The sequence below is a fragment of the Lonchura striata genome, chromosome 3, assembly GCF_050655825.1.
Source record: "Lonchura striata isolate lonStrDom1 chromosome 3, ASM5065582v1, whole genome shotgun sequence".
Classification (NCBI taxonomy): Eukaryota; Metazoa; Chordata; class Aves; order Passeriformes; family Estrildidae; genus Lonchura; species Lonchura striata.
In genome coordinates, this window is record NC_140705.1 from 3617398 (window position 1) to 3629618 (window position 12221).

Here is a 12221-nt window from a genome sequence, read left to right on the forward strand (position 1 = left end):
AGAAGCTGTGTCTGCCCCTGGATCCCTGGAAGTGTCCAAGGCCAGGCTGGATGGGGCTTGGAGCAGCCTGGGATAGTGGAAGGTGTCCCTGCCCATGGCATGGTGGAACATGATCTTTATTTTCCCTTCCCACCCAAACCATTCTGTGATTCTCTGGTGCCCAAAGGCCCTTGGGAATGGAAGGCTCTGAAATCCCCCCGTGCAGTGAGATTTGAGCTGGGCCTCACCCACGGCAGCTCCAGATGTGCTCTGGGTGCTCAGCACAGGCAGAGCTTTCTGCAGTACCACAGAGAGTTAATGGCACCAAACAGAGGGAAGGTAGATCTCACAAAATCTCTCACACAAGCAATAAAGAGATGCCAGGATGTGCTGTCAGCTGTCTCCTGTGCTCTTCCCCCTGTGCCCTAAATGGCATCAGCTGTCTTGTACTCGTTGAAGAAAGGAGGAAGAACATGACCTGTCTCTTTAGGTGAGATCTGAAGCAGAAGCAGAAGCTCAAATGGAAAGTGAGTGAGGTTACAGCCCCGTAACCCAGCTGAGTACAAAAAAAGAAACTTCTCAGACTCGAACCTGACTGGTGATAAGCTCTCTGAAAGTGAAGTGCACGCAATAAATAACCCCACCCCTTCTATTGGCTCAGACTGCTCTGAGCTGTGAATGGGCCAATTTAGACAACTCCAGACCCATATTTCCCCTCCCATTTTCAGACCAGCTTTATACCCTGAGGCTCCAGGGGCTGACTTTAACCTCACCCCAACCTGAATGAGAGCAGTTCAGGGTCCTGTTGAAGCAGGACCGGACTTCTTACAGGCTGTGGAGCCTTTGTGGGTTCTTCTAAGGTAGACCCCATTCTAATATTAGTAGGGTGTGAGAAGTGTGGTCATACCACCAGCCCTCCACTGCTCTAAGTGTAACAAACCAGCTCCATTTGTCATTCAGCTGTTGGCAACAGGAAACCACCAACAGCAACTCAACACACGACAACAAGAAGAATTAGGATTTTCTCTTTCTGCATACTCCAAGGATTGAAACTCATCAAAAGCACCTGATGGTCCCAAGCTGATGATCTGGAAGGGCATTTTCAACTCTGGTGGACAGCTAAGATTGAGCAGGATATGATTTAGTCTGAACACAGGGCTCTCAAGGTAAGTGCAAATGATGTTCCAGCAGTTTTTGTCCTTCCTGCTGCCTGTTTGTTGTCTGGTGCTCCACTGGGCAAATTCCCTTAGGTTATTTAAACATTTGGCCCATCTATGGACCGGTGATTATTAAAGCCTTTAGGGTGGGATGTCCAATGAGCCAACCTGCTGCTGTGGACAAGGATAGGGCATGTGTCTGTCTGTCCTTCTGCCAGCTTCCCAGTGCTGGAATTGGGAACACGCTGAGGTGGGACTGATGCTCCAAGTTGGGCGCTCACCCAGTGGGTTCTGTCTCAGGCACAGGCACAGGCCAGCCTTCTTTCTCTTAAAAATAGTGAAAGTAGGTGATAGCCAGGGGTGAATGAGTTTCATCCAACCGAATTTATTGGAAATGAGAGTGACAGGAGAAAGTGAAATCAGGGACTCAGTTCTGAAGTTGAGGGGAGGTGGAAGTTTGGGTACTCAGCTTCCAACACAGCAACTTTTGGGTGCTGCAGACAGTGCAAGGAAGGGTCAAATCTTTTATTTCCCATTTGTGGAGATGCACATTTGGGATTTTTGAGAGCTTTTGCTTTCTTCCATCCCACAGATGGTTTAAATGGTCTCACTGGATGCAATATTTTGTTTTCACCAGCTCCTCCACTGAAGCTGGTAAAACCACTGCAGAGTTAACAGTGGTTGTAGACAAATCTTTTGGCAAAGCTGGAAATCTCCAGTGGAGCTATAGGAAGAGTGGACTTGCTGCTTCTACCCTGGTCACTTCCCAGGGTCTGCACTAAGCCTGTAACTTTCATTTCTGATTGAAATTTAGGTCAGGCTCAAAATTGCAGAGCTCTAAGTTGGAGCGTGGATATTTCAGGATATCCCTGCTTGCTGTGGCACCTTCAGGAGGGAATAGCACTTGCTGTGTTGTGGGGTATTTGCATCTCAGACCTCCTCAGGTGTTTCCTCAGGGCTTTGTGGCTGATGATGCCCCAGTGAATGCTCTTCAAAGTGCTTTAGTTACCCCACTCATGATTTGGGGCTGTTTCTTGCCTCTCACGATGGGCTGCTCTGATATTTAATTGATTATGAATCTTTAAAAGTGCAGAACCAGGACACAGCCAGCAGTGAGGGTTCCTGCTGCATGCAGAGCACATGGTCTCACCTCGGGTACGTGCTGGAGATGGACGAGGCAGATGGAAATGAGGAATAAAAAAAGGACAGCTGCAGGGCAGCCCAGGCACCCTCATTAATATGCTCGGTCAGTCATTCTGTCAAGGTTTAAGTCATTTTTATCAGAACATTTGAGGGCTGCAGAGCTTGTGGTTTCTCGTCCATATTCTGCTTTCTTCTCTCAGACCTCCTGCATCCTTTTCATTATATTGGTACCCGAAAGTCAGTGAAAAAAACCCTTCTGGCTCATTCTTGTTTTGTTCTGCTGATACAGGGCTATTGCTGCCCCATGAGGATTGCAAAGTCAAAACCTGAATTTTCTGGTGGAGAGGAAACACCCAAGGCATATTTAAGTGAAAATTTTGCAAAAGTGCTGCTGATTATTCTTCATCTTTTCTTCCAACAAATTCCCATGTTCGATTTAATCAGCATGAAGTGTTCTGGGATGCTGTAAAACGCAGGGCTTTCATCTTAGATGGTGTGCTCCCAGCTCCTCCTAACTAAACCCACAATATCCCAGGATGGCCATCCCATTCCCTCATAATTTGGGCTATGTGTCCCTTTCAAACATGACTATCAGCTCCTTAATTTCTGCTTTGTGGCTTTCTTCCTGATTCATATTTCAACCTTTAATTCTCTGTGGCACCTTGATGGGCATATCAGCATCCAAAAATGACCTTGAGGATATTTTCAGAAATAGCCCAGGCTATTTGTCATCTGAAGCAGCTGTGGAAAGGGGGGATTCACATGGATGGATTTCACAGGGATCTCAGGGATGTGCTGAGCAGAGTTAGGAGCTCCTGGGCACGCTGTTGGTTCACCATTATTTGCTGCCCTTCCTTCCCCTCATTCTTTCCATTCCATCTGTGTTAAAAAAGGAGTTTCCTCACTGCTCCTCCATGGTTCACGAGCCTCTGGAGGCAACCAAGCATTGCCTCCATGTGGGTGAGTTCTCTTGTAGCCAGTCATTTCCTGCGGGTGTTCTATCACAGGCAAAATATCTTTCGGGACACCTGGGGCTAAATCCTGCTGGAATCCTTGCCAGCCCCAAAGTTTCCATCTATGTCTTAATTCCATGTGGTGCAAGTCAACTTTTTTCATTAGGCTGACTCCACACTGAAAGATTAGAAGTAGCTGGGGCGGGTAAAAAAGGATGAAATTCCCCCTTGCAGAGGTCTTGGCAACAAATTACAGCCCTAGGGTCCTGATGCTGCTTGTGGAAGGAGCAGTTGCACCACTCGACATCACTGGACAAAACAGGCTGTGAAGGGTCACAGTTCTTGCTTAAACATAACAGGAATATAAACCAGAATTCCAATATTTCTTGCTGGACAAGACATTTGCTTCTCACAGGTCAGCCTGTTTTCCATACCAGGTTTAAATCCATCACAATATCCAGCCAAAAATATCTCCCCACGCCACCAGAAACCAAGCCCAAACCACAGAAGCTCCTTGTGTTGAAGTAAAAAAAATGGGTTTTAATTATATTTTTTTCTAAGAAAAAGTTGCAACTGAGCAGGAGAACAATGTTCCCGTGGTTTTACAGAGTAATTTTTTCTTTGTTAATACTGGTCAGTTTTAATTTCAAAAACATTGTGGCCTTGCCTATTCAAACTTCCAAACCCAGTGATAAATGCCTGAAGGAGAGGGACATGGTTGAGCAAAGGTGTGGGAAGGGTGAACTGTGTGGAATTACTGCAAGAAATGATTTTGCTTCATTTGCTGGAGACACAGCAAAGAAAGAAGGAATAAACTTGCAGTCCACCACGGAATCATGGAATGGTTTGTGTTGGAAAGGAACCTTAAGGGTCAGCTCATTCCAGCTCCCTGTCACAGGCAGGGACACCTTCTGCCATCACAGGTTTTTCCAAGCCACATCCAACCTGGCCTTGGACATTCACCATGGACAGGACAGGCAGTCATGAGTCTTTCAGTGAAGGAAATTAGTGGTGGTCATTAGGAAATAATTTTAAGGCTATGGGAATTGGAGGGGTGGGATAGTCTGATAGGAAAAAGTGGGAATTTCCATCGCTGAAAGTTTTGAAGTACAAGTTAGGGGGTCTCTGAGATTAATGACCTTTTTGGTGCCTGTTCTACATTTCTGCCACCCTGTGTAATACACATGGCTTCTGAACTGAAACGAGCTTTTCAAAATCATCCCCCTGCATTTCCCCCTCTTTATTTTCTTACGTACTTATGAAATAATTTTCCAAATTTGATTCAATCCCACTGACGATTTCTGCCCCTCTGGAAGCTGTGGAATGTGTTACTGATCAAAAAGCAGGGAGCAGCAGCCCTGGGGTCCTGTGTGTCAGGCACATAGGACACACAGCAGAAATAATAAACACATGGCTCACAAATTAATTCTTCGCTACTTAATGAGCGTAGAGGAATGAAAAATTACTCACTGTCCAGGGTGTCTGGTCTGCTTTGATGATGGCAGATTCAGGAATGATTTTGGGGGATGAAGGTTGGGTGAAAAGCTCTTAGTCCCTTCATAAAGGGACATTACAGACAAGAGGCAAAAGAGGTGCTTGGCCCTGTGCCCCATGGTCCCAATTTACTACAGGATAGTGTTTCCTCATTTATGGAAGGTCCCTCTTCTCCATGAAACCTGTGTGGGAAAGAAAAACAGTAACAAAATGCCTGGCACAGAGGAACTGCTGGGCTTCTTTCAGCCCAGACAGCTCCTTGCCCAGCACCTGAGCCTTGGTGGCATCCAGGGTTCTGTGAACGACTCAGAATCATGAAACTTGAGGCAGAACATCTCAAAACATGTCTGTTGGAGCATGATGACTGAGGAGTGGGCTTTGAATAAGGGTTAAATTCGACCTTTGGAAAAATCAAGACGTCACCTGTAATGCATTATGGAAAGAGGGAGAAGAGATGGCAATCTAAGCAGGCAGAGAAATTGATAGAAAAGCTTTCAATTGACTTTTATCTCGACTTTTTTTCCTGGCTGTCTCTTGCACATTTGGCCTTGACCATTTTAGAAACAGAGGAAGAAGAGCACAGCTGCTTGAGACATTAATGCAGCAAACCTGCTCAATTATTATTCTTTTTTTCCAGTGAAAAGTGCCAATATTCGTGGTGTTTGTGTGACAGAACCTTTTGAAAGGTGGTGATTTCCAATGGAATGCTTTTTTTTCCCCTGAAAATTGTGGTGAAAAAGTTGGAAAAAGCACTCTAAAAGTCACTGAGTGGTCTGCCAAGGAATAATAACTGTGAGTGGAAGGGATTGTGGGACTCTGTACAAGACTGGTCCTAACCAGGTGAGAAGAAATTCTGGTTGTTTTAGTGCAATACTGCCAGTGCCAGGCAGAGGATGGACACTGGCAAAGCAAGAAATTTTAGGAAATAAGATTTCTTCCAGCTCTGAGGCAATAAATTCAGGCCAGATCAAATGTGAGGTAACCTGAGAGTGGATCAGCCCCATCAATTCAGTGCCATAAATAATGACTTTATGTAACAAACCTGGTTGCGAGGTTTGGCTTTGTTCTACCATATTTCTGTCTCCTTCAAGCACCATAAGGATGTTTTGATGTTATTTTAATGCTGAAAATTGAGTTAATCTTCTAATTTTGGATAAGGGTAGTGGGTTCCTTCTTTCTTTACGAGCATCAGAAAGGAAATAACATTGAGACAAAGTCTTGGCTGCTGCAAGTAGTCAAGAATAGTCATGTTGTGACTGTAGGACAAGCTTGGCAGGGAGGACTGGCCTATGTAGGAGTCACTTTCTCTGTCCAAAAAGGCTTTTCCTCATGGGCTGCAGACAAAATCTCTTTGTGGCAATTACTAGCAGAATATCTCCCATTTGCAAAACCTGCCTTTTCATCTCAGTCCCTGGAGATATCCCTGCAAAAACAATGGGATTTAATAGTAAATAATGGTAGTGAAACAAGAGGGAGCCCATCTTCACCCTGCACTCGGGGTATTCTGGTACCTGTGTCTGAGTGTTATCCCAAACACAGGGATGGCATCAGGGAAAATCCTCTGTTTTCCTTCAAATCAGGGGAGAAAGGATAGCCTGTGTCTTGCAAAGTAGAAATCCAACAGGAAGGCTGTTGAAATCGGGATAGACTTTAAATAAACATAACAAACATACATGCATAAATATAAACCAGGAGCAATCACAGCTCCTGTAGAATGGGGATCATATGGGGTTTGGGTGCAGCCACCAAATTTTTAAGAAGGGGAGAACCCAAATATTGCCTGTTTTAATAGTTGAGATGCTGCCTCAGCATTCAAAAAGTCCTCGGAGAACTCTGAAAATGAACTCTCAAAATGGATTCTGGTGGGTTGGTTGAAACACATAAGCGTCTTCCAAGAGCAGCAGGACACTGTAAATAAGCTTTTCATTTGCTACAGGAGAGGGAACAGGGTGGTTCTGATGGTAAAAGAGACTACTCATTCCTAAAAGGGAAGAGAAAAGCTTGGCCAGCCCATGAAAACAAAGTCTAGAGGAAATGAGCTGCCCAGCTTTTGCAGCAGCAGGATGGGGAAGCAGTCCTGAGGGCCAGCTGGGAAAGCAGAGGTACCTTCATCCTCTGAGTGGGCTCAGTTCAAAACTGGAGTTGCTTCTGCAGCAGAAATCCCAACAAGAATGCCTTTGTGTCAGAGTGAAATGGATAAAATGCCATGGGATGGGCATTGCTGCACGAGGCCGTGCAGGAGCCACCATTGCACAAGTCTGGCTGTGGGGTCATCCTGGTGGGCTGTGGGTTCTCAGGAACGGCTTCAAACTGACAGAGAGTATCTTTAGATTGGATATTAGGGAGAAATTCTTCCCTGTGAGGGTGGGGAGGTCCTGGCACAGGGTGCCCAGAGAAGCTGTGGCTGCCCCTGGATCCATGGAAGTGTCCAAGGCCAGGTTGGATGGGGCTTGGAGCACCTGGGATAGTGGACGATGTCCCTGCCCATGGCAGGGGGTGGCACTGGATGATCTTTAAGGTCCCTTCCACCCAAATTATTTTGTGATTCTGTAATTCCATGATTTCACACTCGTGTAGGGGCCTGCAAAGACATTGGAGAACATCTGGGGGCTGGCACATGAAAACAGGGTGGAAGCCACCACCAGAAAGACCCTGCTTGGCTGGGTGAGATCACAGCCTGTGCTTCCAGGTTGGGTGAACAGGGACAGATGGAGCCCATCTGGAGTGACTCTGAGCTGCAAATGAGAGACTCTTTCCATTTTTAGTGCCCTTTTACACAAGCTTTCTCAGGGTTCCCCCTCCAGCAGCTTTCAGATGACATCCCTGGGCTGAGGAAGCAAATTTTCTGGGCTTCTGGACTCCAGAAGCTCCATCTCGTGGCCACGAGATCCCCAGGCTGGAGGAAACAGAGGAGGCCCAAGGATGAAGGGATGACTCCAGGTGACACACAGACTACCTTAGATACCTGGAAAACCTCCCTGGGAGGCAGTAGGCAAACCACACCACATCCAGTAATTTTTAATTCTTGCTTTTGAGCTGCTTGAACTGCGCCCATCGCTGGGAGAGCCTTTGCAGCAGGCGGCGGCAGCGGCTGGGCTTCCCCGCTGTCAGCAGCAGGAATGTGTGTCAGATCAGAAGCAGGTTTCTGTCTGGAGCTGCCACGCTGTCGCCCTGTTCCCAGGATGACTTGGCAGACACTACTGCAGTGCTCAGCCTTCGCTGCACCTCGTGGTAGCTCCTCCTTCCCACCTCAGCACTGGGTGACAGCAGCTTTCTAAAAGAGCAACTTCCCTTTTCACAGGGGTAGGAAGTGAAGCTCATTTAGCAAAGAGAGGTCACCCACCAAATGGCGAGCCCCTGTCCTAAAGCTCAAAGTACTCCACCTAACCTGACGCTGCCCTTTTCTTCCCCAGCACCAAACCTGAGGAGCTCCACCTCCATCCCCTGCCCTTAGCTGGAGGAGAATTGGGAAGGGGAAATGGGAATTGGCAAGGGGGAAGTTTGGTAAATCTGCAAGGGCTTCCTCATTTCTGTGTCTCTAAGAGCAGGCACACCTGGTTGAGGCCTGCTGTGCTGGATGTCTGTCCTGGTTGCCTTCAGTGCCACCCAGGCTTGGAGGATGTCAGAGGATGGTGCCAGGCTCTTTCCAGTGGTGCCCAGCCACAGGATGAGCAGAAATAGACATAAAATAAACCACAAGAAATTCCACCTCAACCATGATGAAGCAATTCTTTATGTTGAGGGTGTCAGAGCACTGAAACATCTGCCCAGGGAGGCCATGGAGTTTCTTCTTTGAAGACATTCCAAACCCACCGTGGTCGTGTTCCTGTGCCACCTGTTACAGGTGATCCTGCCTTAGCAAGAGAGTTGGACTGGGTGATCTCTAGAGACCCTTTCCAATCCCAAACTATTCTAGGATTCTAGGATCCTGGGATTCTGGGATTCTGGGATTTCGGGATTTAGAGATTCTGAGATTCTGTGCTCACCCTCTAGGGTGATGGACTCAGTGCGACCCCCAAGGACCCACAGGCCCCTGTGTATGGCCCAGACAGCCTTGCAGCCCTCCATGGGGCTGTCTTCCTTTGTCAGGAGCACAGCTGCAGAGCTGATTCCCATCCCATGTTTCCAGAGGGGGCAGCAGCCACGTGCACCCTGGAGCAGCTGCCCCCACCTCACACATCACGGTGTCCTCAGCCACCCTCTTGTTGTCCTTGTGTCCCGTGGCTGGTCAAGGTCTTCTGCCGTGACCTCAGCTCAGATCTGCCCTGTGAAGCTTTTTCCTCCTGTAAACAACATCACCAGCGTGGGGTGACCTTTAGCTTGTGCATCACTCCCGGCAGATGTTGGCTCGTGTTTGTCCTACTCGGTGGGGGCAGCTGAAGTGTAAACCATGTGAGGTCATCCCAGCCTCGAGCTGGCTGAGACCAAGCGTCCTTTTCCCTCCTGCTGCCGCTTACAACGCAAAGATGACGCCATGCAATTACCCACCGAGGTGTACACGGTGGGTTTTGGGGGCCTCGTGTTTGCAACAGCTGAAGAAAATACACTGAAAACACCGCGGAAGAGCCAGCTCATTACACATTCACCATGGGAAGCCTCTACAGAAACAAATCCTGCTTCTTATACAACATTTATCTCTCAGGATAGAGTTTCAGTCTCTCAATTGAACATGCTGAGGCAAAGTGAGAAAGTCACTTCCTCAGAGCCACCCACAAGTCCCTGACCAGGTCTTTATTCGTTAGACCACGCTGCTATGGTTGAGTAGGTTCATAGAGGGATGGAGCTGGCTGGAACAAGATGTGTTTCATCAATAAAAGGTCTTTTTTTAATGACAGAAAGGAAAGATCATTGCAAAGCCAGTTTGTTGGGCTGTTTTCTAAAATTTGGTGGTTTGCACAGTGGAAGTGCAATCCATTCACAGTCATTTTTGTTGCTTTTAATGACAGCTGCTAATAGCCTGTGGCATTTGCTGGGGTTTGTGTCTGAATTCTCTTTGTGTTTCTCGCCTTCCTCATTGTTGTTTTCATTGGCCAGGTTGTCTGGGAAGTGCAGCTCCCACCCCCTCCCAGGTGATCTTTTTTATAAGCAAAATAGAGCAAAGAATCCTTAGGGGGGAGAAAAGAGTCAGTTCTGACACAAAGACCTGATTAAAAAAAGAAATCCCATTAAAAGCATTTGCAAAACCAGGCTGCTCCTGCGATCTGGGGGTGTAAAGCTGTCGGTCTCATGGATGGTGTGGATGTGGTGGAAGCCAGAAAGCTCTGAAATAAAAATTTGGGGAGAGCCTTCAGCCCCATGGAGCATCTGTCATGGGTCCGACCAGTGGCTCGTGCGTCCTCGGATCGTGTCCCCCGGAGCAGCAGCGTGGGAAGCAGGCAAGTCGGGAACAGCCCACCCCCATCCACATTCCCCTGAGGGTGGGGAGAAGCCCAGCAGGTTTTTCTCTGTCTTCATCCACCCTCCCATTCCTCCTTGTCCTATTTCCTCTCCCCACAGTCTGTGGGTTAAGGAGATGATGGAGGCACTTCCCAGTGCCTGCTGGATCTGGCACTGAGGGATGGTTTGCAGGGATGTTTTTCCCTTGGTCTGTTGCAAAAGGAGGGGAGGACAAAGAAGTGCCAGGTTTGCACATCCTGGCACTCCCATCCCCCCCATTCTCCCAGGGCCTGGAGGGGAAGAGAGAGGATTTATGTGTGGGGAAGGCTGACAGGAGCTGGACACAGCTGTGATGAGTAGGGAAGTGATCTGGCATCCCATTGCTATTCCTGACATGCAGCTGGAGGTGTTCAGGTGGGGAATTGGAATGTACATCCTTCCCTACAGCCCTTTGCCTCTGCTGATGAGGTGGGAGGGAGCATCATTCCCTCTGAGACTGATCCAAGGAACTGCACTCCTGAGCACCAGCCTGCCACCAGGTTCATTTCTCCTCCTGGTCCTGTAAAATACTGTCCTCTTCCTAGGAAAAGTCATCCTCTGGGATGCAGGGCCTCCAGGAAGGGCCTTGCCCAGGGAAGAAGTTTAGATGACCACAAACAAAGGTGTGGAGCCCATCCATCTCCTCATGTTCTGAGGGCTGGGAGGGCCAGGACCTCCCCACATGCCTACAGATTCCTGTGATGTGTTCTCCAAGTGCTGTGGAACAGAGCATCAGGGATTCTGGCCAAGGGACCACGGTTTGGATCACGGTTTGGTCAGATAGGGGTGGCCTGCAGAGGAGATTTCTCCCTGCTGTGCCCCAACTCACCCAGGACCCACCCACAATTTGGCCCACACCAACACTGGGCAGAGAAAGGTTTGAGTTGAAATTTGGATGGAAATTCCAGGCTCTGCAGGAAGTGCTGTTGAACAGTGCAGTTTTGTCATAAAACCTGTCCCACCTGAAGAACCCCAGAGTGGCTGCAGGTACCCAGAGGGATGTGCCTCATTCTCCTGGACCCATCCTCCTCCTCACCCACTCCAGTGCATCCCACTGCCCCCGAGTCCTGCAGAGACATTCCCAGCAGACATCCCACCTTGCTGCCTGGGCTGAGCTCATGAGGGAAGCATGAAGGGAGGTAGGAAAAGCAGTCTACCCTCCTGCTTTTTCCCTCTCCAAGACCTGATCCCTGGCTCTGTTTCCTGGCCCGCAGCCTCCTGCAGCCCAGCCGAGCATCCGTTGGCTTCCAGCGGGATGCAAATCTCAATGTAAGCAGCCATTTTTCCTCCAGACAGATGTTTTGATTAGGGAATGACCACTCTGGCAACAGGAGGCTGTTTTCTTCTTCTGGAATGAGAAAGAAGCTTTTATTATCTTCTTCTCTTTATTATTTTTTTTTAATTCCCTGTCAAAAGACTTTCTGCGTCTGCTTAAACTCAAGGTTCTGGAAATCAGTGCGTTCCCACACCTCCCCCAGCCTCACACAGCCTTCTCCCATAGATTGTCTCAGCTCTTCAGAAAGGCCTGGAGCAGATGGATTTTCTGCTTGGTTCGCTTGCTTGGACCAGGTTCACCTGCAAATGATGGCCTAAGAAAAATGGAAAATTTAGGGTAGATATAAATTGTAATATAAATGGAAAGCTGGCTTGGATTGTAGCAGGAGATCCTAAAAGAAGCCAGTGGGGTTCAATCTCTCTCCTGAAATGCGTACCCCTCACTTTGGGATAAATCACAGGACCACAAAGCTCCCAGATTTGTTTGTCTGCCCTGGGCTGGCAGCGAACAGATATTTCCAAGGCAATTTGGCCACACTGGCTGTGCTCAAGACTGGGACCTGGAGAGAGTCCAAGCCAGGGGGATGGGATGCACTGGAATGGGGAAGGAGGAGGATGGGGCCATGAGAAGGAGGCAGCTACAGCTGCTTTAGGGTTCTTCAGGTGTGAGAGGTTTTATGATGGATCAGCCCCAACATCGGCACCTCACCTCAGTGGGAGAGCCTAGCTGCTCCTGGGGGTTCTTCACCTTTCCTTCAAGGACCTTTGACACGGACCAGAGTGCTTGACAGAGTCTTCATTGCAC

General features: G+C 48.3%; 1 protein-coding gene across 1 annotated transcript in view; it reads left to right on the plus strand.

Annotated features, from left to right (window-relative positions):
* The window catches only part of BLK (BLK proto-oncogene, Src family tyrosine kinase), a 44320-nt gene continuing 32099 nt past the window's right edge, over nucleotides 1–12221 (plus strand). The window contains exon 1 of the mRNA XM_085574379.1: nucleotides 1–1145. The gene's annotated coding sequence lies outside the window, so the exon portion shown is untranslated. The remainder of the gene's footprint in view (nucleotides 1146–12221) is intronic.